At 46.8% G+C, this 27759-nt stretch overlaps 1 protein-coding gene across 1 annotated transcript in view; it reads left to right on the top strand.

Annotated features, from left to right (window-relative positions):
- negr1 (neuronal growth regulator 1) overlaps positions 1–27759 on the top strand; it is a 747391-nt gene that overhangs the window by 145202 nt on the left and 574430 nt on the right. The window lies entirely within an intron of this gene.

Below are 27759 nucleotides of genomic sequence, written 5' to 3' on the forward strand. Positions count from 1 at the left end.
CACTGACAAAAGAACTGTCCTATGCCTCAAACTGGTTTTGGCAAAGTTGTGCCCAGTGATGCACTTTGTGCTGATCCTGATTCTATACTGTCATCTAAGGTACTCACAGGATCAATATCTGGTGGCTGTAACTGTCAGATCAAGTGAGGTTGATTCCTCAGAGGACTGTGGCAGCTCTTGCCCTTCCTCCTGAGGTTCCACTACCTGGCCAGGCAGCAGATCTTGATTATCTGATAGTAGGAAATAAGGGGAAGGAAAGGGGTTGGAGTGAAAAGCAATTAATAATAATAATAATAATAATAATAATTGCTTATTGTCACAAGTAGGCTTCAATGAAGTTACTGTGAAAAGCCTCTAGTCGCCACATTTCGGCGCCTGTTCGGGGAGGCCGGTACGGGAATTGACCCCGCGCTGCTGGTATTGTTCTGCATTACAAACCAGCTGTTCAGCCCACTGTGCTAAACCAGACCCTCTTTTGAGGTCCATGTTTCATTATCGCTTGTGCTTAATGCCAGATAGCAAGATGATGGTCAAGGGGATCTGAGAAGGTGCATAAGGCAGGCACCTATAAGTAGCGGGAAGAATGTGAAATGTAGCATTATCATCTAAAATTCAATCTTTCACTAGTAGTTGCCCACTACAATTATGCATAATTACAATACAGAAGAAAATGCACCAGCAGTGCACCTAACTGCTCTCAATCTATTATTGAAACACATGGAGGTTATACTAAATTTATATAGAATCAACAATACAGTGAAGTACTGGAGAAGGTATAAACAAGTGTACATAATACTAGACGTAGAGCAGATATTTCCTCTTCTGGGGCAAACTAGAACCAGAGGTCATAGTTTTAGGATAAGGGGTAGCAGATTTAAAACAAGAGATGGGGACAAATTACTTCTTAAAGGGTCGTAAATCTTTGGAATTCACTACCCTAGAGTGTGGTGGATGCTGGGACATTGAGTAAGTTTAAGGAGAAGATAGACAGATTTTTAATCAGTAATGGGTTGAAGGGTTATGGAGAATGTGCAGGAAAGTGGAGTTGAGGCTGAGATGAAATCAGCCATGATCGTATTGAATGGCAGAGCAGGCTCGAGAAGCTGAATTGCTTAATCCTACTCCTAGTCTTAGGTTCTCTCTATTACTGCAGTGGGTATCCAAAAAGACCCAATCAGCACAGGAAAATTTGGTTCCTGCAGCACCATTTAGAAAAAAGTAAGGCAAGCCTCCCCTCATCTGAAAAGCCGGCATGGATTCAAAATTTACTTTGCCAGAACGATTTGGGCAGATGGAAGTGCCAGACCAGAAACAGAATTGGGCACTATGGAACAGGAGATGTTTAAGATACAGAATTGCATTGCATTAAATAATAAATCCGAGGGCTGAGAAAGCTAATACTTTGGGCGGGATTCTCCGTAGCCCTTCGTAACGCGGGTTGCCTGCGAAAAAAATCGGTGTTAATCACTCCGGCGCCGGGGCCTTCTTTAAGGCCGCTATTCTCCGTTCCCGGAGGGGCTAGCAGCTGACTGACGCGATACGCGTCAGTTTCACCAGCTGCGGAAGTGGTGAGACCCGGCGTTTTTTGGAGGATAAGGAGGAGAGACGGGGGGTGGTGTGTGTTCCGGCATTTGGGGGGGTGGGGGTGTGTGTTCCGGCATTTGGGGGGGGTGTGTGTGTTCCGGCATTTGGGGGGGTGTGTGTGTTCCGGCATTTGGGGGGGGGGGGTGTGTGTGTTCCGGCATTTGGGGGGGGGGGTGTGTGTGTTCCGGCATTTGGGGGGGGGGGTGTGTGTTCCGGCATTTGGGGGGGGGGGTGTGTGTTCCGGCATTTGGGGGGGGGGGTGTGTGTTCCGGCATTGGGGGGGGGGTGTGTTCCGGCATTGGGGGGGGGGTGTGTTCCGGCATTGGGGGGGGGGGTGTGTTCCGGCATTGGGGGGGGGGGGTGTTCCGGCATTGGGGGGGGGGGGGTGTTCCGGCATTGGGGGGGGGGGGGTGTGTTCCGGCATTGGGGGGGGGGTGTGTTCCGGCATTGGGGGGGGGGGGGTTCCGGCATTTGGGGGGGGGGTGTGTTCCGGCATTGGGGGGGGGGGGGTGTGTGTTCCGGCATTTGGGGGGGGGGGGGTGTGTTCCGGCATTTGGGGGTGTGTGTTCCGGCATTTGGGGGGGGGGGGGGGTGTGTGTTCCGGCATTTGGGGGGGGGGGGGGGTTGGGGGCAGCGGCGGGCAGAGAGGGGGGGCGACGGATGCCCGGGGCCAACGCACCGTCGCCCCCCCCCTCTGTCCGCCGCTGCCCCCTACCCCAACCCCCTCCCCTCACCACCCCTACCCCCTTCACCACCCCTACCCCACTCCAACGCCGCACCCACCCCCCCACTAACGCCGCACCCCCCCCCCCCACTAACGGAGGAAGGAAGGGGGGGAGGAGGAGAGAGGGGGGGGTGTGGGTACCGGCCTTCAGAGGGAGGGGGACGGGGTGTGGGTTGCGGCGTTGAGGGTGGGGGTTGCGGCGTTGAGGGGGGGGGGACCCGGCGTTGAGGGGGGGGGGACCCGGCGTTGAGGGGGGGGGGACCCGGCGTTGAGGGGGGGGGGTTGCGGCGTTGCGAGAGATGGGGGGCGGCGTTGGAGGGGGGTAGGGGTGGTGGGGAGGGGCGTTGGAGGGAGGTAGGGGTGGTGAGGGGGGGGTGGTTAGGGTAGGGGGCAGCGGCGTACAGGGGGGGGGGCGACGGTGCGTTGGCCCCGGGCATCCGTCGCCCCCCCCCTCTCTGCCCGCCGCTGCCCCCCCCTCTCTGCCCGCCGCTGCCCCCCCCCTCTCTGCCCGCCGCTGCCCCCAAACCCCCCCGATGGCCGCAACCCACTCCCCCGATGGCCGCAACCCCCCGATGGCCGCAACCCACTCCCCCGATGGCCGCAACCCACTCCCCCGATGGCCGCAACCCACTCCCCCGATGGCCGCAACCCCCCCCGATGGCAGCAACCCCCCCCCCCCCCGATGGCCGCAACCCCCCCCCCCCGATGGCCGCAACCCCCCCGATGGCCGCAACCCACTCCCCCGATGGCCGCAACCCACTCCCCCGATGGCCGCAACCCCCCCGATGGCCGCAACCCACTCCCCCGATGGCCGCAACCCCCCGATGGCCGCAGCCCACTCCCCCGATGGCCGCAACCCACTCCCCCGACGGCCGCAACCCACCCCCCCGATGGCCGCAACCCACCCCCCCCCATGCCGCAACCCACCCCCCCTCCCCATGCCGCAACCCACCCCCCCCAATGCCGCAACCCACCGCCCCCCCCCAATGCCGCAACCCACCCCCCCCCCCCAATGCCGCAACCCACCCCCCCCCCCAATGCCGCAACCCACCCCCCCCCCAATGCCGCAACCCACCCCCCCCCCCAATGCCGCAACCCACCCCCGACACTGAACGGCGTCAACCATCATCAGTGGTTGACGCCGTTTTAAATCAACTGTGATTTTCGCCGACGTGACCCGTGGCCACGTCGGCGGGACTTCGGCCCATCCGGGCCGGAGATTTAAGGTCAGTTCAAAAATAAGGAAATCCCGCCGGCGCCAGCTGTTTTCACAGGCCGCCGACGGGATTTGCACAACGCCGGTTTTTTTCCGGCGGGAGAATTACGAAACCTGCGGGAGCGGAAATGACGCCGCTTCCCGCCAATTCTCCGACCCTGCGTGGGGTCGGAGAATCCCGCCCATTATTGTATTAAATTGATGCAATTGCTGATGATATGACAGGCAGACAAGAGGGATGGATTTTCTACCTATGCCAACCATATGCCCTCCATGTCAATTCAGTAGTATCTGTTGACAGCTCTTCAACAGCTTTGGCACTTCTTTAATAGCTTTGACAGTTCTTTGCCAATTTAGCCAGTTCCTTGACAGCTTTGAAAATTCAATGGCTTTGAACTCCTTTTGCGCAAAGTTATGTTTACTTTAAACAATGAAAAAAGGGTTCTGTACCACTACGAAAGTTGTCCTGGCACAATATCCAAAAGGGCTACCATACCTCTCCAAATGAATTAGCTTTTATGTGGTATGATCTGCACTGTCCAGGTTTTCACACTGAAGACCTACCAAAATCTCACTTCAGTGGAGGAAGCTGGAAATGTAAATTGCCAGTTAAACTGCACATGCTTGAACCCCGGTCTGACTCCAGTCCCACTCCCACAAAATTAGGAATTGTTGTGTTCATGGATGAGATTTAGGATTTCCAGGTATGTCTACCAATTTGATCACAATGGTGAGATTCTCTGTCTGGCAAAACACATTGCTGTATCTCAGAGAAATGCATGGATACAATTACTGTTTTGAACGCAATTGATTTTTTTTTACAAAAGATGCGGGTGCAGCGCACCCATGCCGGCAGCCCAATTTTCCATCCTGCCAACTGGCCAATTGGGTTTCCCATTGTTGGCAGCCCCACATCGTCAGGAAATCCCCAGGTGTGGGTACGCTGCTTGCAGAGAATCCAGCCCACGGGTTTTAAAATCACAGCATTGATCCACCACAGATTTAGCAGTGCAACCGCTGAATTCCAAGAAGGAGGCCTATGCCAAAACTGGAGAGCATTCCTCAGAAACATGCACGTGGATGACAGAAGGTCAACTTAAGAATTGGGGTTAAGAGTTGAATGTAAGCCTAGACCAGGAAGGCCGTAGGTTTTTTAGGACTAGTCGAGCTGGGAATAAATTATAGGGAGTTCAGCTCCCTATAATTCTGGTTCGGAGGTGACGCCACTTCTACTCCCTTCAGGTAAAAATGTCTGTTGGTCCCTGATGGATGTTATTAGAACCCAATCTGCAGTCAAAGAAGCATCCCACCAGTTGAGCTGATCAGTGTAATATTATAGTAGGTTGGGATAGGATTTGGATGGATAAGCCCTTCACACCATTTTAACATCCTTTTTCCCAGTTTCTGCTGTGCAAGTGGAGTTAACAAAACCATTTATACATTATGGCATGGAATGTAATTAATTTCACAATTCCAAAATCAAATAGTTGTTTGTGAACATTAATTCAGGAATCACCTTATCGTTTCCTATATAAAATGTTGTAAGGACAATTATTAGTAAGTCCCTGTCATATTTGATACAAATGCATATTGATGTACTGGCATTTAACAAATGTCAACCACCTTATGCCTCGCAGGTATTTTTTCCCTTTGATACCTATTCAATCTGTGGACCTGTTGATCTATAGGTCTGTCCTCCCAACTTCAGCACTTATCACAAGAACATTGCTATACTCTCTTGTTTGTTCACATAGACCATACTTTCATATTCACCTCATTATTAGCTATTTCAAAAGTATGGATTAAGACCATATCATGTTTCACAAGTGAAAATTTAAATTTCTCAATGCTACAACAGTCAATAACCTTATTACAGGAAAATAAAACTGAAGGGTTGGCAATATTCCATTGGCAAATCCCAGCAAATTCTTGGGTTTACAAGATTAATCCTTTGCATTGTTTCATTTCAATCGTCCAAAGTCTTTTAATGTACAATAAAATTGTGTGTGCAGCCCTTAAAATATGGGGGTGTTCTAAGAGCTGAATTTTCCTTTCATTGGATTGGTCATATAGAATGTCTTAGCCATAATGTTTTTCAGCACAGTAGCACTATGGGTAGCACTGTTGCTTCACAGCTCCAGAGTCCCTGGTTCGATTTCCGGTTTGGGCCATTGTCTGTGTGGAGTCTGCACATTCTCCCTGTGTCTGCGTGGGTTTTCTCCGGGTGCCCCCGTTTCCTCCCACAAGTCCCAAAAGACGTGCTGTTAGGTAATTTGGACATTCTGAATTATCCCTCTGTGTACCTGAACAGGCGTCGGCATGTGGCGACTAGGGGCTTTTCACAGTAACTTCATTACAGTGTTAATGTAAGCCTACTTGTGACAATAATAAAGATTATTTTTAATGTTTTACTAAAGTCTGGGCAGCATGGTGGTGCAGTGGTTAGCGCTGCTGCCTCACAGCGCTAAGGACCCAGGTTCGAACCCGGCCTCAGGTCACTAACCGTGAGGAATTTGCACCATCTCCCAGTGTCTGCGTGGGTCTCACCCCCACAACCCAAAAAATGCACAGGGTAAGTGAATTGGCCACGCTAAATTTCCCCTTAATTGGAAAAAGATGAATTGGATACTCTAAATTTATCTTTAAAAAATGCTTTACTTGTCTCTGGATATAAACTCATACCTCAATTTATTAATCTCACACTACCGCGTACTGGAAAAGTCCGAAGTATTGGTGTCTGGGCATGTTGTTGAGATAGTGTGCAGAGAACTTCACTCTGCATCTAACTTGTAATTCTGGCTGTTAAAATTAGAAGTGTTCGGTTTCGCAGTGCCAACATCCCTCACCTTGGCAAGTATAATATTTACCGAAAACAATGCTCAATATGAAAAGCTATTCTTGGTTTCATGATAGTTTAATTCTGCTTCGGTAGAATTCAGCCAAACAGATTTTAGACTGTAGAGCCTCTCCACTGTGGTAAACATAGTTAAACTGCCCAAACATTCCAAGGCCCACCCATTGTTGCTGGGGAAAGGGTGTGTTTTGCACATACATAATTTACAAAGGAAGCTGGCCATATAAATCAGCAGCTGCTTTCACTGAAATGGCATTTTGGCAGTTAGCAAGTATGAAACCCAAAGACTGATTAACGGACAGGCGTTCTTCTTTGGGCGGATCCCCCCCATTTTACAGGGGTGGGGTGGGAACAGGGTCAACAGCACGTCTGTATAATTCAGCCTATGGCATAGAACAGCCTATCTCTACCCTCCCATCTCCACTGCCCCCACTATCCTTCCCTGCTCCACCCAGTGAATTTGCCACGAGGAAGAGCACACTATGTTAGTATGATTAGGGCAATAATACACTAATATTCAATACTGTCAGTTTAATGAAACATCTTGACCAATTTCATGTTTATTGTAGATCAGAGAGGGTGGGGGGGGGGATGGTGCAGCGGAAAAGTCATGTCTACCTAATATCGAGGTGAGAGGTGGAAATTAACTGGTTCATTAGGGCTCATTGAGACAAAATCAGTAACCTGCCAATGCTGAACGGCTACTGACAGACCGCTCACCGATTGGGTGGGAAATTAGCTAGCAGGTACATATTTTACAAAGGCAACAGACAGTGGATGCTGGAAATCTGAAATATAACAAAATAAAATGCTGGAAAGCAGCATTTTCTGTTAATATTGCACATTTTTAATTTCGCTCATGGGACTTGGGCATCGCAGACATGGCCAGCATTTATTGCCCTTGAGAAAGTGATGTTAAGCTCTTATTGAACTGTGACAATCTATAAGGTTAAGGTACACCCACAGTGATGTTAGGAAGTGAGTGTAGTATTTTGACGCAGTGACTTGGAAGCAATGGTGATGTATTTAAGTCAGGAAATGGGCAGCACGGTGGCACAGTGGTTAGCATTGCTGCCTACGGCGCTGAGGACCCAGGTTCGAATCCCGGCCCTGGGTCACTGTCTGTGTGGAGTTTGCACATTCTCCCCGTGTCTGCATGGGTTTCACCCCCACAACCCAAAGATGTGCAGAATAGGTAGATTGGCCACTCTAAATTGCCCTTAATTGGAAAAAATAATTGGGTACTCTAAATTTATTTTTAAAAAGTCAGGAAGTGTGTGACTTGGAGGGGAACTTGCATGGTTGTGATGGCTCACCCACGTACATGTTCTTCTAGTTGGTAGCGATTGCAGGTTTGGAAGGCGCTGACAAAGGAGGCTTGGCGAGTTGCTGCAGCACATCTTGTAAAAGAAAGAGTTGCATTTATATAACTGGATGTCTGAAAATTATTTACAGCATGCACTGTTGAAATGTAGGATACACAGTAACCAAGTTGAGCGCAGCAAACATCCACAAACAGCATTTGGTATTGGGCAGATAATCTATCCTTATGGCATTGGTTGTAGGATAGATATTGGCCGAGGCACCAGGATAACTCCCCTGCTCGTCTTCAGAGTAGTGTTGTAAAATCCTTTACATCCAGCTGACTGTTGAGGCCTCCGTTTAACAAATCATCTCAGACCGTACCTCCTCCAACAGGGCAGTACTTACTTGATACTGGACTGTACACAGCACATACTGCAGCTGGATTCCACCTGTGGAGCAGGAAGTGAATGTTTAAGATGCACGGTGGATTGTGTGTTCAGCAGGTTGCTTTGCTCCTGGCTGGTCTTAACCAGGAACAGTAACATAATGATTTTGTTACTCAACTAGTAATCCAGAGGCATGCCGAATGATCTAGAGACCTGAGTTCCAATCCCACTACAGCAGCTTTGGAATTTGCATTCAGCTCATTAAATATTTTTCAAACTTAAAGAATCATGATTGAGGATGATGTTACAGTTGATTGTTGTAAAAGCCCACCTGGTTCACTAATGCCGTTCAGAGAAGAAAATGTGCCATCCATTCTCTGTCTTACCTATATGTGAATCCAGACACAGCAATATGGTTGTCTCTTAACTGTTCTGTATAATGGCCTAGCATGATTCCTAGATTCATTGAATGGTTGCAGCACAAAATAAGGCCATTTGGCCCAACATACCTGTGCCAGCTCACAGCAAGAGCAGCTCATCTAGTCCCTTTCCCCATCGCGTCTACAATTTAAAAAAAATCTTCGAATAATTTTCTGATGCCCTATTGAAAGCCTTGTTTGATTCTGCCTGCACCACACACTTTGGCAGTGCATCCAAATCCTAATTATTCACTGTGAAAAAATGTTTTTCCTCATGTCGATGCTTCCTTTGCTAATCCCTTTAAATCAGAGTCCTCTGGTTCTTGATTTTCCACAAGAAATATTTTCTCCTTATCTTCTTTTAATTTATTCACAGACTGTGGGCATTGAAGGTTCAGCAAAAATTTGTTGCCCATCCTTGATTGCCCTTAAGATGGTGATGGTGAACTGCCTTCTTCAATTGTCACAGTCCATGTGGTGCCATAACACCATAGTGCTGTTAGGAAGGGAGGATCCAGGATTTTTACCCAGCAACAGTGAAGGAATGGTGATATATTTCCAAGTCATGATGGTGTGTAGCTAGGAGGGAAATTTGCAGGGGGTGGTCTTCCCTGCATTTTCCATTCTTGCCCTTTTAGATGGTAGAGGTCACTCGGGTTTGCAAGGTGTTGCCAAAGGAGTCTTGGTGACTTAATGTAGTGCATCTTGTGGAGAGTACACACTATTGCCACTTTATGTCCGTGTGGAGTTTGCACATTCTCCCCGTGTCTGCATGGGTCTTAGCCCCACAACTCAAAAAAATGTGCAGGGTAGGTGAATTGGCCATGATAAATGCCCCCATAATTGGAAAAAAAAAGAATTGGTGCTCTAAATTTATTTTAAAAATAGATGATGTACAGGCTTTGACAAGCCAGGAGGCGAGTTACTCGCCACAAAATTTCCAGCGCCTAACTTGTTGCTGTGGCCACAGTATTTATATGGCCGGTCAATGATAAACCCAGGAGGTTGATAGTGGGGGATTCAGAAATGGTAATACTATTGAATGACAGGAGAAGAGGTTAGATTATCTGTTGTTGGTGATGGTCATTGTCTGACATTTCTGTGGTGCAAATGTTACTTGCCACTTCACCAAAGCTGAATATTATCCAGGTCTTGCTGCATATATGGAGTCAGACTTCATTAGTATCTGAGGAGTCATGAATGGTGCTGAACATTGTGCAATCATCTGTGAATAACCCCTTCTGATCATATGATGGTGGGCACTGGAGCAATAGGTCAGAAGGTGAAAGCATTGAGGGAGAGCTAGGGTATAGGGCCAGTCTGACTCTGAGGCAGAGCAGACAGGGAGATGTTGCTGAACACAGTGGGTCTGGTGGCCTGAAGTGCATATGTTTTAATGCAAGAAGTATTATGGGTAAGGCAGATGAACTGAGAGCTTGGATTAGTACTTGGAACTGTGATGTTGTTGCCATTACAGAGACCTGGTTGAAGGAAGGACAGGATTGGCAGCTAAATGTTCCAGGATTTAGATGTTTCAGGCGGGATAGAGGAGGATGTAAAAAGGGTGGCGGAGTTGCACTACTGGTTAGGCAGAATATCACAGCTGTACTACGGGAGGACACCTCAGAGGGCAGTGAGGCTACATGGGTAGAGATCAGGAATAAGAAGGGTGCAGTCACAATTTTGGCGGTTTACTACAGGCCTCCCAACAGCCAGCGGGAAATAGAGGAGCAGATAGGTAGACAGATTTTGGAAAAGAGTAAAAACAACAGGGTTGTTGTGATGGGAGACTTCAACTTCCCTAATATTGACTGGGACTCACTTAGTGCTAGGGGTTTGGACGGGGCAGAGTTTGTAAGGAGCATCCAGGAGGGCTTCTTAAAACAATATGTAGACAGTCCAACTGGGGAAGGGGCTGTACTGGACCTGGTATTTGGGAATGAGCCCGGCCAGGTGGTAGAAGTATCAGTAGGGGAGCATTTCGGGAACAGTGCCCACAATTCAGTAAGTTTTAAAGTGCTGGCGGACAAGGATAAGAGTGGTCCTCGGGTGAATGCGCTAAATTGGGGGAAGGCTAATTATAACAATATTAGGCGGGAACTGAAGAACCTAAATTGGGGGAGGATGTTTGAGGGTAAATCAACATCTGACATGTGGGAGGCTTTCAAGTGTCAGTTGAAAGGAATTCAGGACCGGCATGTTCCTGTGAGGAAGAAGGATAAATACGGCAAATTTCAGGAACCTTGGATAACGAGAGATATTGTAGGCCCCGTCAAAAAGAAAAAGGAGGCATTTGTCAGGGCTAGAAGGCTGGGAACAGACAAAGCCTGTGTGGAATATAAGGAAAGTAGGAAAGAACTTAAGCAAGGAATCAGGAGGGCTAGAAGGGGTCACAATGAGTCATTGGCAAATAGGGTTAAGGAAAATCACAAGGCTTTTTACACATAGATAAAAAGCAAGAGGGTAGCCAGGGGAAGGTTTGGCCCTCTGAAGGATAGGCAAGGGAATCTATGTGTGGAGCCAGAGGAAATGGGCGAGGTACTAAATGAATACTTTGCATCAGTATTCACCAAAGAGAAGGAATCGGTGGATGTTGAGTCTGGAGAAGGGTGTGTAGATAGGCTGGGTCACATTGAGATCCAAAAGGATGAGGTGTTGGGCGTCTTGAAAAATATTAAGGTAGATAGGTCCCCAGGGCCTGATGGGATCTGATGGGACCCAGAATACTGAAGGAGGCTAGAGAGGAAATTGCTGAGGCCTTGACAAAAATCTTTGGATCCTCACTGTCTTCAGGTGATGTCCCGGAGGACTGGAGAATAGCGAATGTTGTTCCTTTATTTAAGAAGGGTAGCAAGGATAATCCAGGGAACTACAGGCCGGTGAGCCTTATGTCAGTGGTAGGGAAATTACTGGAGAGAATTCTTCGAGACAGGATCTACTCCCATTTGGAAGCAAATGGACGTATTAGTGAGAGGCAGCATGGTTTTGTGAAGGGAAGGTCGTGTCTCACTAACTTGATAGAGTTTTTCAAAGCGGTCACAAACATGATTGATGCAGGTAGGGCAGTGGATGTTGTCTATATGGACTTCAGTAGGCCTTTGACAAGGTCCCTCATGGTAGACTGGTACAAAAGGTGAAGTTACACGGGATCAGGGGTGAGCTGGCAAGCTGGATACAGAACTGGCTAGGTCATAGAAGGCAGAGAGTAGCAATGGAAGTGTGCTTTTCTGTTTGGAGGTCTGTGACTAGCGGAGTTCCGCAGGGATCAGTGCTGGAACCTTTGTTGTTCGTAGTATATACAAATGATTTGGAGGAAAATGTAACTGGTCTGATTAGTAAGTTTGCAGGCGACACAAAGGTTGGTGGAATTGCGGAGAGCAATGAGGACTGTCAGAGGATACAGCAGGATTTAGATTATTTGGAGACTTGGGCGGAGAGATGGCAGATGGAGTTTGATCTGGACAAATGTGAGGTAATGCATTTTGGAAGGTCTAATGCAGGTAGGGAATATACAGTGAATAGTAGAACTCTAAAGAGTATTGAAAGTCAGAGAGATCTAGGTGTACAGGTCCACAGGCCACTGAAAGGGGCAACACAAGTGGAGAAGGTAGTCAAGAAGTCATACGGCATGCTTGCTTTCATTGGCCGGGGCATTGGGTATAAGAATTGGCAAGTCATGTTGCAGCTGTATAGAATCTTAGTTAGACCACACTTGGAGTATAGTGTTCAATTCTGGTCGCCACACTACCAGAAGGATGTGGAGGCTTTAGAGAGGGTGCAGAAGAGATTTGCCAGGATGTTGCCTGGTATGGAGGGCATTAGCTATAAGGAGCGGTTGAATAAACTCAGTTTGTTCTCATTGGAACGATGAAGGTTGAGGGGCGACCTGATAGAGGTCTACAAAATTATGAGGTGCATAGACAGAGTGGAGAGTCAGAGGCTTTTCCCCAGGGTAGAGGGGTCAATTACTAGGGGGCATAGGTTTAAGGTGCGAGGGGCAAGGTATAGAGTAGATGTACGAGGCAAGTTTTTTACACAGAGGGTAGTGGGTGCCTAGAACTCGCTGCTGGAGGAGGTGGTGGAAGCAGGGACGATAGCAACATTTAAGGGGCATCTTGATAAATACATGAATAGGATGGGAATAGAGGGATACGGACCCAGGAAGTGTGGAAGATTGTAGTTTAGTCAGGCAGCATGGTCGGCACGGGCTTGGAGGGCCGAAGGGCCTGTTCCTGTGCTGTACTTTTCTTTCTTCTTTGTTCTTTGGAACATCATTGGTGAAATAGTTGAAGATGGTTAGGCCTCGGACATTCCTGCGGCGATGTCCCGGAACAGAAATGATTGACCTCCAACAACCACAAGCACTTTCTTCTGTGCTAGCTATTACTTCAGTCAGTGGCGAGTTTTTCCCTGATTCCTGTTGACTTCAGTTTTGCTAGGGCCCCTTGATATCAGACTTGGTCAAAATGTCAGGGACAGTTATTCTCACATGCTATGTTTCCGAGTCAGGGTGGTGTGTAGCTTGAAGGGAAACTTGCAGGTGGTGTTCCCTGTATTTTCCCTGTATTTTCCACCCTTGTCCTTTAGAGCTCACTCACAGGTTTGGAAGGTATTGTCAAAGGCGTTTTGGTAACTTACTGCAGTGCTTCTTGTAGAGGGTACACACTGCCACCACTTTACACTTTTCAGCATACCTGTTCATTTTTAGATCAAGTTTGTAATGAGGTCAAGAGCTGAATGGCCCTGGTGGAACCTTAACTGACCATCAGGGAGCGAGCTATTGCTAAGCAACTGTCGCTTGATGTTGACTGCACCTTGCATCACTTGACTGATGATTGAGAGTAGACTGATATGGTGGTAATTTGCTGGGTTGAATTTGTCCTGCTTTTTGTGGACAGGGCATATGTGAGCAATTTTCCATATTGTTGGATAGGTGCCAGTGTTGTAGCTGCACCGAGCACAAGACTTCAACACTGTTGTCGGAATGATTTTAGGACCCATAGCCTTATTTATTATGCCCAAACCTGGCATGATTAAAAAAAATATATATTTTTGTTGAAAGCAATTCTAGATTTTTTACAAAATGCAAAGCACCCATTTCAACCAAAACATTTAAAAAAGCACAGTGGTTAGCACAGTTGCTTCACCGGTCCTGGTCCCAGATTCGATTCCCAGCTTGGGTCACTGTCTGTGCGGAGTCTGCACGTTCTCCCCGTGTCTGCGTGGGTTTTCTCCGGGTGCTCGGGTTTCCTCCCACAGTCCAAAGATGTGCAGGTTAGGTGAAATGGCCATGCTAAATTGCCCTTAGTTTCCAAAAAGGTTGGGTGGGGTTACTTGGTCACCAGATAGGGTGGAGAAGTGGGCTTAAGTGGGGTGTTCTTTCCAAGGGTCGGTGCAGACTCAATTGGCCGAATGGCCTCCTTCGGCACTGTAAATTCTATGATCTATGATCGTAAGCAGTGATTGGGTGAAGGATCCATTCCGATGCCCAAATCGGGGGCGACGGCGGTTTGACGCAGGTTTTTGAGTCTCCGCCCCACCGAAATGGCGATATCGCATTGCGGACTGAACACCATTGCAACGGCGTTGGCGCGTCATCAGCAGGCCCTCCTGTGATACTCTGCCCCTGGTGGACCGAGTTCCCGACCATGCAGTTGACTTGTGCTTTGAGCTGTCGGGTACCCGGCATGGCGGCTGCAGGCTGTGTCCAGCACCGCCACACTTGGCTGGGATCTGTGCTGTTGGCCGGGGGTGGCTTCCGCTAGGACTGGTGGGGGGCGGCCAGGGGGTAGCCTGTAGGGTCGCATTTGGTGGGTCGGGACCGCGCATGGCCGGCGCCATGTTGTACGACGTGACCGTTGCAGGTCGTCACCATGCGCATGCATGGCCACAGACCCGGCCATTCTCCAGCCGTTTTCGGCGCAGGAGCTGGGGGTTTCACCTGGTGCCGCTGCTGGCCCCTCACCGGTCCCAGAATCGGTGAGGGTTCGGCACCAAAACGCCCGCGAATTCTCCGTTTCAGTTGGCACTTAGCATCTGAAATGGAGAATCCATTATATTTGTTACATGTGCACAAAGATGTTTCTCTAATTATTAGCAACCCTTTAAAAAGTCAGCCTTCAAATGAAGCAAAACCTTTTTGGGGGCACTCATTCCCGTTTGTATTTCCAATCAGTTGGGGCTAGCAAGTTTTGCATCGTGGGTTTGTCTGAAGCGGTTACAATATGACAGTATTCTTACTCTTGATCATTATCCAGTGATGCCCTTATGAACATAGGGCAATGACCAAGTTGGGGCTGGTTCTGATTTTTAAGTTTATCTGTATCTGTTTGCATTACTTTGTGCTGGTTTTGAATCTTGTTCAAATAATTATAGTAAATATTGCATTTAATCCTTTTAACAATTGAGTAAATATAAACTGAAACTCACTGCAGCCGTTTGGCATAATTGAACTCTGAATATTGGTCACTTGTGTAAAATATTGGAGGGCAGCCAGAACCCATAGGTCTGTAACTTTACATGATTCATTGCCTTCCAAAAGGAGAGAGAAAAGAGGAGAAAATAGATTTGAAATGGCGCAAATCAGCAGACTAATGAGCCCTAATATTAATGTGAAGGTAGCTTCCAAACAAAGAAGGCAAAATTATACGGGGGAAACCCGGAAGTCAACTGAGCTGGTTGGAATCTGCAAACTTAATTGCACATGAGAAGCATGATGTGGACTCACATGACACACTTTACCATGATTATTTAAAAACTCAATTCACAGATAAAATAATGGAAGAGGTGAAGTTCTGCAACATGCTCTGTCAAATGGAAGTTACGAAGTAGAATCAAGAAGGGCAAAAGCTGTACTCAAATTTAATCAGGAATAGCTGGATACTCAATGTGAGCAAGAAAGTAAAGAAAGAGTGCTCTTCCCTGAAGGGAGTAAACAAAAACCTGCTGCTTCAGGAAACATGCTGGACGTGAGCAGCAGGAGACTTGTCATAAGTATGTCGATCCCTGTGTACGAAATGTTTTGACCATCTAACCAGGTTGGAAAAGGTGAGCAAGATTGAAGATTCACCTACATCTTGTCGTGCACCACCATCTAGTCACGTCGCCTCCATTTACATCACTGCTCGCACTGACTTAACTCAAAGTAGCTCTCACTATTGTGTTTGACCTCCTCTTCCTCCAACAACCAGTACCATTTACCCCAATGCTTATATAATAAGATCCTACGACAGCCAGATCCACAAATATTCAGCACAAGGGCAGGTGACACTCATAATGCATCTATCCTATAGTCACTTTTACCAAGTGCAGTGCCTGACATTCGTAGGTCTGAAATACCCCCTTACAGGAGAAGAGCGCATAGAACACAAGGGAGAAGACTAGAGCCAAACCCCGTCGATCATGGAGGTAGCAATTGCCAAGCAGGAACCTTTTGAAATGAACATCATACCAACCTCTCCAAGCACTGGCGATAGCAACACTCATATTTCATTACTGCAGGGTGATATAAATTCATCTTTAGTACTAAGTATGTAAGTATATTCGGCATCATGCTTTGCAAATAATCACTTTAAATATTGCATTGTATCTTTTTAACAAGTGAAAAGGGACAAACGCAAACTAGCTGCTTCTATTTGGAATAATTACACTCTGCAGGCATTTGCAGCTGCCGATTTTAGCCTTTACATCAAATAAAACTTCAAAGACAGCGACTGAAACATCCTCATAAATCGCAGCACTAATCATCATCAGAACAAAAGCTGAAAGCCACATCATTCAGAAGTATTTTTCATCTTCATGCCTCGCTGCTGTAGCTTGAACTGATGAATATACACTTCTATTCTTGCACCTTAAAATGCTGTAATTTGCTGTTGGGCAATTAGATTTGTGATACCAGAACACAGAAACAGGTTGTAGCATTTGTAAATGAATCGGTCATTAATGAAGGCAAAAGATGCATGTTAACAATGAGTTTTATACCTTTTGACCTTTCATATAATGCTTCCTGATGTTATTTAAAATGTTTTTCTGATTGGTTTAAACCATTACCTTTGCTGACTATATTTCCTAACGTCATGGAATGTTCTTCACATCTCATAAATTAAATGCAGCAGTTCATGGAACTAGTAAATGAGAAACTGTTCCAATGAACTATTTTTTGAACAGTTTAATACGTGGCAGACTATACTGCAGTGCAGTTTTATTGCACCATACAGCATAGAGTTATGAAGCTTGTGCGTATAATCATAGCAAGTGTTAGTTTAAAGGTTAATACTAATCTATCAACTTGACAAATTTTCTTTGCTCAAGTAATATAATTGTGCAACAACTTGCATTTATAATGGACCCTTAAGTGTAACCAAACATCCCAAAGCACTTCACAGAGTCATAGTTAAGAAAGTGGATGCCAAACCAGAAAAGATGATCGAATGATACAACACAGAGGGTGATTATTCAGTCCATTGTGCTGTGCGGCTCCTTGATAAAGCTATCCCATTAGTCTCACTCCCCCGCTCTTACTCTATGATCCTGCACATTATTCCATTCCCATTACTTATTCAAATCCCATTTGAAAGTTATTACTGAATTTGTTTCCACCATCCTTTCAGATAATGCATTCCAGATCACGTGTATTGTCTTTCCATGTGCCACCTTTGATTCTTTGCCAGTGATCTTGATTCTGTGTTACCTGGGTAACAACTCTTCCGTTATTGGAAACAGATGCTCCTTATTTGCTCCATCAAAAACTCTTCAAATCTCCCCCTTTACCTTCTCTGCTCCATGGAAAACAACTCCAATTCCTCCAGCCTCTCTATGTAACAAAGTCTTGTATTGCTGGTACCATTTTAGTAAATTGCCTGTGAACTCCCTCTAAGGCTTTGAAATCCCTACTGAAGTGCCATTCCAATAATTGAACACAATAGCCCAATTGGGGCCAAAAAAGGAAAACATGACCTCCTTTTCTTTTTGTACTTTTGCCTCTATTTATAAACTCAAAGAACTCAAATGCCTTTTAACAGCTTTCTCAGCTTGTCTTGGCAGCTTCAAATACTTATCGATGGAGACTTCAGGTCTCTATATTTACTTTTTTAAAAACCTTTTTAATCGCCATATTTTCATCATTTTCACCGTACAAATCATCATTTTCATCATACAAACAGAAAAAATAACAGAGAAACAACAAAACAACCCCATCAACATGCAACCTAAAACATCGACTTGGAAGTCAAAAACACAAAAAGCAACTAACAAACAAACCCCCCTCCCACCCTTCCCCCATTAACATTTAATGGCATCCAAGTCCCGAAAGTGCATGATAAACAAACTCCATGTATTGTAGAACCCCTCCTTCGCGCCCCCCCTTCCCCCTTAATTCAAACCTCACCTTCTCCAGAGTCAAAAACTACAGCAGGTCCCCCATCACGTTGAGTCACAGGGCGGAGAAGCTGACCTCTACCCCAGCAGGACCTGCCTACGTGCAATCAATGAGGCGAAGGCTAAAATATCTGCCCCCGCATCCGCCTGTAACTCGGGTAGGTCCAACAACCCAAAAATGGCCCCTTGGGGACCCGGCTCCAAATCCACCTGCAGCATCCCTGCACTGCTGTTGAATACCTCCCTCCAATACCTTTGCAGCTTCGGGCAGGACCAAAACATATGTACCTGGTTTGCGGGGACCCTCCCACACTGCTCACAGACATCCTCCACTCCCTCAAAGAGCATGCTCATCCTTGCTTTTGTGTGGTGAGTCCTATACACGACTTTCAATTGTATCAACCCCAATCTCGCGCATGTGGTTGAGGCGTTCACCCTTCACAGCACCTCACATCACAGACCCTCTTCCTTCGGTCCCCCAGCTCTTCCTCCCCTTCGCCTTAATCCCCTCTTATCCTCATCCAGAATCCTCTCACAAATCACCAATCCCACCCCCTCTCCATTCCCCGTGCCGACAGTACCACCTCCAACAGTGAGGATGCCGGCGCTATTGGGAAGGTCGGGAAATTATTCTTCACAAAATCTCGGACCTGTAGGCACCTAAACCTTTCCTACTGCCCCACCTGTTCTTCCCTCCCAGCTCCTCCAAATTCATAAATCATCCCCGCAAGAACAGATCTTTCATTACCTTAATCCCTCTCCACTCCCATTCCCGACACCTCCCCGACTCAAATCTATGATTCCCCCCAATCAGCATCTCCCCGACCCGCTCCCAGCTTAAAGTGCTGTCTAAACTGCCTCCAGATCTTCAAAGTTGCCACCACCACCGGACTCATCGAATACTTGCATGGAGCCATCGTGTGCGGCACCGTTGCCAGCACCCTCAACCCCAACCCCCTACTCAAGCCCTCCTTTATCTTAATCCATCAGGATCCCCCGCCTTGACCAAGGCCCACACATTCTCTGTGTTCGCCGCCCAGTAATAATACAATACGTTTGGGAGTTCCAGGCTCCCCGCCTGTGGTCCTCTCTGCAGGACCGCCCTCCCGACCCTGGTCAGGTCTCTATCTTTTCTTGAACCCCCTTTAAAATTGTACCATCAGTTTATATTGCCTCTCCATTCTTCCTCCAAAATGAATCACTTCACACTTAAGTACCTTAAATTTGATGTGACATATGTATCTCGCCTCATTTCATTCATCTATGTTTTCCTGAAGTTGGCTGGATGGCTACCATGTAGTGCAGAATGATGGTAACAGCGCAGGTTCAATCCTGTAGCAGCTGTCGTTTGCCTTGCCTCATGCTTAGTGTGGAGTGGCGCCCTTCAATCTATATAACCAATTGTCTCTCTCCAATGGAGAGAGATGCCTATGGCCCTTTGTGGCCTCCAGCTAATTAACTACCATGTCTGATTCACTCGAGTCCAGTTCACAAATATATTATCTATAGTTTTTTTTTGTTTTTCCAATTAAGAGGCAATTTAGCATGGCCAATCCACCTACCCTGCACATCTTTGGGTTGTGGGAATGGGACCTACACAAACACAGGGAGAATGTGCAAACTCCACGCGGACAGTGACCCGGGGCCAGGATCGAATCCGGATCCTCGACGCCAAGAGGCAGCAGTGCTAACCACTGCACCACTGTGCTGCCCTTCTATAGCATATAGTTACCAGAATTATCTCCCCTGTTTAAAACAGGGTCTAACATTTACAATCTTTCAGTCTTCTGGCACTACTTCCAAATCTAAGGAGGATTGTTAGATTGTGGCCAGGGCCATTGCACTTTTCAGCCTGTTTTCCTTCAGCAACCTACGATGTAACCCATCCAGATGGCACAGTGGTTAGCACTGCAGCCTAACAGCTCCAGGGACCCGGGTTCAATTCCGGCCTCCGGTGACTGTCTGTCTGTGTGGAGTTTGTACTTCTCCCCGTGGCTGCATGGGTTTCCTTCGGTTTCCTCCCACAGTCCAAAGATGTGCTGGTTAGGTGGATTGGCCATGCTAAATTGCCCCTTAGTGCCCAAAAAGGTTAGGTGGGGTTATTGGGTTATGGGGATAGGGTGGAGGTGTGGGCTTAAGCAGGGTACTCTTTCCAAGGGCCGTGCAAACTCGATGGGCCGAATGGCCGCCTCCTGCCTGATAAATTCAATGAAACTAGACAAGATAACTTTTGTACTTTGAGCACAGCCAAACGTCAAGTGGCTTCTGTTTATTTTAAACAAGTATTTTTTTTATTACCTCCTTCTTTATCATGACATTGGGAGCATTCTCTTATATGGTTAAGACAGATAAAAAGTGTTAATTTAGTCCCTCAGCCTTCCCCTCTCTCGAAAAGAAGGTTTCGTTTATGGTCCCCAATTGACCACAACTCACCTTTTCATGGTATATATCTGAAGCCAGGTGAATAACAGTTTGGTTATAGAGTTGATTTTTAAGGTGTATCTTAAAGAAAAAGAAAGGTGGTGAGGTTAGGGAGCAAAATCCAGAGCGTGTGATATCAGCAACGAAAAGCAAAGCCTCACTTTTTGGGAGAAAGAGAGGGAGGATTTACAAGGCCATAAGGCGTCCAAGAGGAATAGAATGCTTGACGGTGTCAGGGGTGAGGTATTGGTGGGTCTGGAGGGGTAATAGTAACTGGCAGGTGTAGGGCCATCAAGGGATTTAACCAAAAAGTAGAAAGCTTTAAAGTTGAGGTGTTGGGGGACTGGTGGTTATGATAAGTTAGTCAGGATGAGTTCATGAGCAAGTGGTTCAAGTGTATTCTGAGCTTTCAGTCAAGACTTTGTGGACAGGATTGTCCATTAGCTGACGCCGAAATCAGGGCGTGTGATCGGGCAAAGAATAACTCCCAACGGCGACATCACGGCATGCGCCGGTTTGACACCAAATCACGATGCTTCGCCTCCGCGTAAATGGCACCAATGTGATGCACGCCACGCGTAGTTGCAACCCCGTTCACAAATCATTAGTGGGCCCACACACGGCTCTCCGCCTCCGATGGGCTAAGTTCTTGACGGCACGGTCCACGGGTGCTCTCAGAAATCGTGATACTGGCGTGGTGGCTGCTGAGAGAGAGAGGGTGTACGGACAGAGTCCAGCACCTCCATACTTCGCCGACAGCTGTGCCACTGGCCGGGGGACTTCTGCCATGGCTGGGGGGAGTAATGGTGGATGGCCAGGAGGTGGGCTGTGGAGTCGTGGAGGATGGGTACGCAATACCATTACCGCAGCCAGCAAAGCAGCCATGTGGCTGCATATACTGCTAACAGCCCGCTTTAAAGCTGGTGCCCTGGGTCGTATAGGTGACACCCCCCCCCCCCCCCCTCCCGGAGCACCCCCTGGGTGCCCTCTGGCCCTAGCAGACCCATCAGCTGTATGGGCGCTCCAGCGCAACATGTCCCATATTTCCATCCACGAACAGTGTGTGTGTGGAGGGGAGGGGTGTATTTAAGTGCGGCTGCAGCTTGTCAGCCCTGCGGGTGTCCATCACGGACCTGATTCCCACAATGTTTTTGTGTGTTTCGATGGTGTTCCATGCGGCGCCAGTGCCAGCCCCTCCCCGGTAGCAGAATTGTGCAGGTGTGGCACCGATGTTTCTGACATGAAGGTCCATGGATTCTCTGTTGGCGTCAATACTTAGACTCAGAAATGGAGAACCCAGACCAGTTTTAACAAACTGAACCAAAGGCTGCCCAAGGACTTCTTTTGTGGATTGAAACCGCTCATCTATCTCAAGAGGGAACAACAGGAACCTTCATGATGTTGTATTAATGCCTTTCCTGAAACTAATGATGTGATTTACGAGAAAAAAAGTATTCTGTTTTGGGCACGTTTAGCAGGGTGCAGTGCCGAGAACCACGCTGCTCCCAAATGGGACTCTTATATGGCTTTGGTGAAGAACACACTGCCGAGACCGCATTTACGATCAGCTCATCAATGCAGGAAGAGATCGGGGCACCTTTTTAAATGCCACGCCGATCTCCCCAATTTCTGGACTCCGAATCATGGCGTTTGACCCCACAACTCCCCAACTTACCTGCTGGAGGTCCTCGAGTCCCCCGTCATGCCACCTCATATGGCTGCGGCAGAACTCAACTCCACTCTGATTGAAAAGGAGTGTTTGGCAGTAGTATTCACTAAAGGTGAAAAGGTTCCACCAGTACGTACACAGCCGCTATTTCACGATTGTGATGGACCACAAGGCATTAGAACATAGAATATACAACAGTACAGCACAGTACAGGCCCTTCGACCCACAACATTGTGCCGACCTGTTGTGTATCCTAATCTAAGATCAACCTAACTGACACTCCTTCAATTTACTGCTGTCCATGTGCCTGTCCAAGAAATGCTTAAATGTCCCTAATGACTCTGACTCCACCACCTCCACTGGCAGTGCATTCCATGCTCCCACCACTCTCTGTGTAAAGAACCTACCTCTGGCATCTCCCCTATACCTTCTTCCAATCACCTTAAAATTATGTCCCCTCGTTACAACCATTTCCGCCCTGGGGAAAAGTCTTTGGCTATCAACTCTATCCATGCCTCTCATCACCTTGTACACCTCTATTAAGTCACCTCACTTCCTTCTTTGCTCCAGTCAGAAAAGCCCTAGCTCCCTCAACCTTTCTTCATAAGACATGCCCTTCAGTCCAGGAAGCATCCTGGTAAATCTGCTCTGCACCCTCTCCAAAGCATCCACATCCTTCCTATAATGAGGCGACCAGAACTGGACATAATATTCCAAGTGTGGTCTAACTAGGGTTTTATAAAGCTGCAGCAAAACTTCGCAGCTCTTACTCAATTACCCTGTTAATGAAAGCTAACACACCATTTGTCTTCTTAACAACACTATCAACCTGGGTGGCAACTTTGAGGGATCTATGTATGTGGACCCCAAGATCCCTCTGTTCCTCCACGCTGCCAAGAATCCTGCCTTTAACCCTGTATTCAGCATTCAAATGCGACCTTCCAAACTTAATCACTTCACATTTACCTAGGTTGAACTCCATCTGCCACTTCTCAGACCAGCTCTGCATCCTGTCAATGACCTGTTGTAACCTGCAACAGCCCTCAACACTATCTACAACTTCACTAATTGTTGTGTCATCGGCAAATTTACTAACCCACCCTTCCACTTCCTCATCCAAGCCATTTATGAAAACCACAAAGAGCAGAGGTCCCAGAACAGATTCCTGCGGGACAACACTGGTCACAGGTGGAAAAATTTCCATCCACTACCACTTGCTGTTTTCTTTCGGCCAGCCAATCCTGTATCCAGAGAGCCAAATTTCCCTGTATCTCATGCCCCCTGACTTTCTGAATGAGCCTACCATGAGAAACCTTATCAAATGCCTTACTAAATCCATATACACACCCACTGGCCGATCTTCATTAATGTGTCTCATCACATCCTCAAATAATTCAATGAGGCTTGTGAGACGTGACCTGCCCCTCACAAAGCCATGCTGACTATCTTTAATATTTTTCTAAATAATCATAAATCCTGGGCGGAATTCTCCGCTCCCCACGTGGCGTGGGAGAATCGTGGGAAGGCCTCCTGACATTTTTACGTCCCCCCTGGCGCCCCCCCGATTCTCCCCACCCCTCTCGGAAAAATCGCCGCTCGCCGTTTTTCGCGGCGATTCTCCGAGCCCGATGGGCCGGCCCTTCACGCCCGTTTCACCACGGCAGCAACCACACCTGGTCGCTGCATTCGGGAAACGGGCGGCGGATGCCCATTTGGGGCATCCAGGGGCCCGATTGGGACGGGAGCACCGCGACTGTGCTCTGGAGGGGACAGGCCCGCGATTGGTGCCCACAGTAACTTCATTGAAGCCTACTCGTGACAATAAGCGATATTCATTTCATTTTCATGTTTTTCTTAGTGCAGAGAGTGCTAGCGGCAGCTAATTCGTGGAAATCCAATTTTTCACTGGGGACTTCAAAGAGCCATTCAACACATTAATTATATATGCATGGTACCTAGTGCCTGTTTTAGGCATGGGTACAACCTGCCAATTTTCTGGCCATTTTCAATATGACGCCCAACATCATACTTACCTTGTAATAAGCATGAGCTTGCAGCTGCCATATCTGTAAAGACCAGAAAAGCAGGTGGATTACTAAGCCATAGAGTGTTTTCACTCAGTCTTTTTCCGGTCTCCTACAAGTAAATTCATAGAAGAGCATCACATGTAATCTGGGAAGAATCAGCAGTACATTTTGCTCATTAGGTTGGCAATCAGACTGCATGGTTGTGTACGCTGGGAGATGTAAAGTGGATAGCCACATAATTGAATGGGTGTCATTTGATATCACATAGTCGCTAGAAAGATTCAATTTTAAAAAATAATTTCATAAAGTAAAATTAATTGTTCAAAACTGGTTCATCCATATTCTGTGCTTTCAGATTAAGGTCGTCAGTCGAAAGCACAAGCCACCTTGCACATTCATGATGGAAGTCTTGCTGAAAGAACAAAATAATAGTAAGCAATTGTAAGCATTTTCCACTAATTACAATCAAAACTATATGCATAAGTTAGCACAGGGAAACAACATTTACAAAGCTCCCCCACTCAGCACAGATGAATGCAATAATGGACTTGAGCTACCTCATGATGTAAGGACCACCCACAATAAAAGTGCAGGGTGCAGGCTGTTCAAATTTTGAGAAGTGAGTCTACACCCCAAAATTGAGTAGTCTGCTGCCACATTAAAAGTATTTCACAGAATTTGCTTTGTGGCAAACTTGGCTGAGAACCAGAAAGTCCAGCAAGGCAGCACTGTCATTATTCACACCAGTCGGAGAACTAACTTCCAGTTAATTGTGGAAAAGAATGACACAACTTCAAGATCTCACATTTTATGATTTTTACTCTTTACAGATGACTAAAAGTGCTAGTAAATTAACACAATTTTTGTCGACAACTTATACTTTAAATTGCAGAATGATATGGTTCCCATTTGTACTCATTGCATAGCATAAGGTCCACAGTTTCTCCCAGCTTCCAAACGGTTCACCTTTCCTGTTTCACAGAATAGCAACTTTGCATGACTGCCTCCAGGTGCTTTCCTTAGTTTTCTGAGTTTCCTACAGCCATCACCAGCAGTAAAGCAGTAAAGCCTGGCCTGATGATTGTTCCCTCTGGCCATGCCAGAATGAATCTCCCGGAATCCTTAGATGGCTGAAGGACGCATCTATTCAACTAGGACTGTCTCCCTCCCGCATCCAGCAGTGGTAGTTCATAAAGGCAAGTAGCCTAATCTCTCTGATGACAGCATACAAATTACTGTTGGTTTGTGATATTTATTGATTTGGAGGAGACCTCTAACCTGAATTCATAATGGCTTCCTCTATCTTCACCATGGCAACACTGCACCTAGGTAGAAATGCAAAATATCTAACCTTGAGACCCCAAATTTATTTTAATCTTTGAATTAAATGGACAGCTTAAAGCACAATTGCTTACAACTTGACAATTCTGAACACTTATCTGGGACTTTGGAGGCTCACAGTCTACACTGTTATCATGTAGGCTGCTGCCATTGTCTCCAAGTGTAAATACTTTACACCTTTTTCCCCGTAAAATAATCTAAGCCTTCCTTTTACCTCTAATAATCAAACCAGCCAACTTTATTATTAGGCAGGCTTCAGAATAAGTCACGCAAATAAACTGGGTTGGATGGGTCTTTCATTATGCTGCCGGCTTTCCCAAGGCAACGGGAGGTGTAGACAGGTGGGTTTGTGTGATGGATTGGGCTGTGTTCACGACTCTCTGAAGTTTCTTATGGTCTTGGGCCGCGCAGTTTTCATACCAGGCTGTGATGCAGCCAGATAGGATGCTTTATATGGTGCATCTGTAAAAAGTTGGTCAGAGTCAATGTGGACATGCCGAATTTCCTTCGTTTTCTGAGAAAGTATTGGCGCTGTTGTGCTTTCTTCATCGTAGTTTCGACATAGGTGGACCAGGACAGATTGGTGGTGATGTGCACACCTAGGATTTGAGGCAGTCAGCCATCTCCACCTCGGCACCATTGATGCAGGCAAGGGTGTGTACGATACTTTGCTTCCTGAAGTCAATGGCTCTTTAGTTTTGCTGACATTGAGGGAGAGAGTGTTGTCGTTACACCACTCCACCAGGTTCTCTATCTCCCTCCTGTATTTTGACTTGTCATTGTTCGAGATCCGACCCACTACAATTGTGTCATCAGCAAACTTACAGATGATGTTGGAGCCAAATTTTGCCACACAGTCGTGTGTGTATAGGGAGTATAGTAGGGGGCTAAGTACTCAGCCTTGAGGTATTGAGGACTATCGTGGAGGAGGTGTTGTTTATCCTTACCAGCCTCTTCCAATTTAACCTGAGACAATCAAACTGTGATTTATATATGTAAATAAAGCCATCCCACTGATATCATGATCTCTATCTTAGCTCCCAAATCAACCATCATAAAAGTAGGCATATGATTTCCGATTGATTTTCTGATCTACTCCCAGTGGTGACTTGCAAATCGTGCCCTTTTGAGTACAAAGCTTCTTTTCTGACTTTTAAACATTGATTTCCATTTATGCCTTCTGGTCATACTTTGAAGTAGTAATCTGGGTTCATCTTATCTGCACCACCATTTAGTGTTCTAAATTCATCACTGAAGTGCCCACTTAATTACTTTCTTTTGACAGTCTAAAAGGCAATAATTTTTTTTCAAACCCTAACCCCACTTAAGGTCACTTTCCTCTATCGTAAATATCAGCTCAGGTTGCCAAGATTCTGGATAGAGCAGATGTCCAGTAAAATTAATGACCTCAAGTTTAACTCTCCACTCCCACACTTTGCTGCTGGGTGTGAATGCAGTAAGAAGTCTTACACCAGGTTAAAGTCCAACAGGTTTGTTTCAAACACGAGCTTTCGGAGCGCAGCTCCTTCCTCAGGTGAATGGAGAGGTATGTTCCAGAAACATTTATATAGACAAAGTCAGAGATGCTGGACAATGCTTGGAATGCGAGCATTTGCAGGTAATCAAATCATTACAGATCCAGGGAGAGGGATAATCACAGGTTAAAGATCTCCACATCAGGGTGTGAATGGGATGAGCAAGGGACTAAAATGGGTGAAATGTACTTATGGGCTCCAAGTTGTTCTGTTCCCTTCGAGCAGCATTTTGATGATGGTGAGTTTCTTCTGTGATGAAATTGGGACCCCGGTGTAAGGTAAGCATACAGAGCACAAGCTCTTCATTTGGCTTATTTGGGATTGGCTCTTCATTTAACAGACTGTTGGATTTCAAGGGGCTACAACTTGCACCAACTCAAGGTTAGTCACGGGTATTGTCACTGGTTATTTTGAGATATGGGCCAGTTGTTATAGTGTATTTTGTTGGTTTTATAGAGTTTATTCTTTATTTGTACCTTACTGCAGCTAGAAATAATATGCACGCGTTCTGCTGTTTCTGCACAATGCTTTGCTGGATGGGGAAGGAAAATGAGCAGTAAATGCAGCAGCAGCAGAAAGGATTCAAGGAGGAGCAAGAGCATTAGGAGGGCTTCAGTGAATTCAGCAGATGAGGGAGCCTGCTCGCAGAATAACTCACCAACTTCATAGGGGATAAAGACTAAAGGTCATCTTCCTGGACCTGTCTGAAGAGCAGCGCCTCAGGTGGCCTATGTTGTCCAGGCATGAAGTTGCTGACCTTTGTCGTCTCCTGGAGGAAGACTTACTAGCCTGGGTGGAGGTGCTGGGGGAGTGTGTGAATAACTGTGCCAGGCAGTACAAAGAGGCATTATCGTTGGATTTTATTCTTCTGGATCATTCCAAGCTCCCCACCAGAGGACATTA

Source organism: Scyliorhinus canicula, chromosome 4, assembly GCF_902713615.1.
Source record: "Scyliorhinus canicula chromosome 4, sScyCan1.1, whole genome shotgun sequence".
Classification (NCBI taxonomy): domain Eukaryota; kingdom Metazoa; phylum Chordata; class Chondrichthyes; order Carcharhiniformes; family Scyliorhinidae; genus Scyliorhinus; species Scyliorhinus canicula.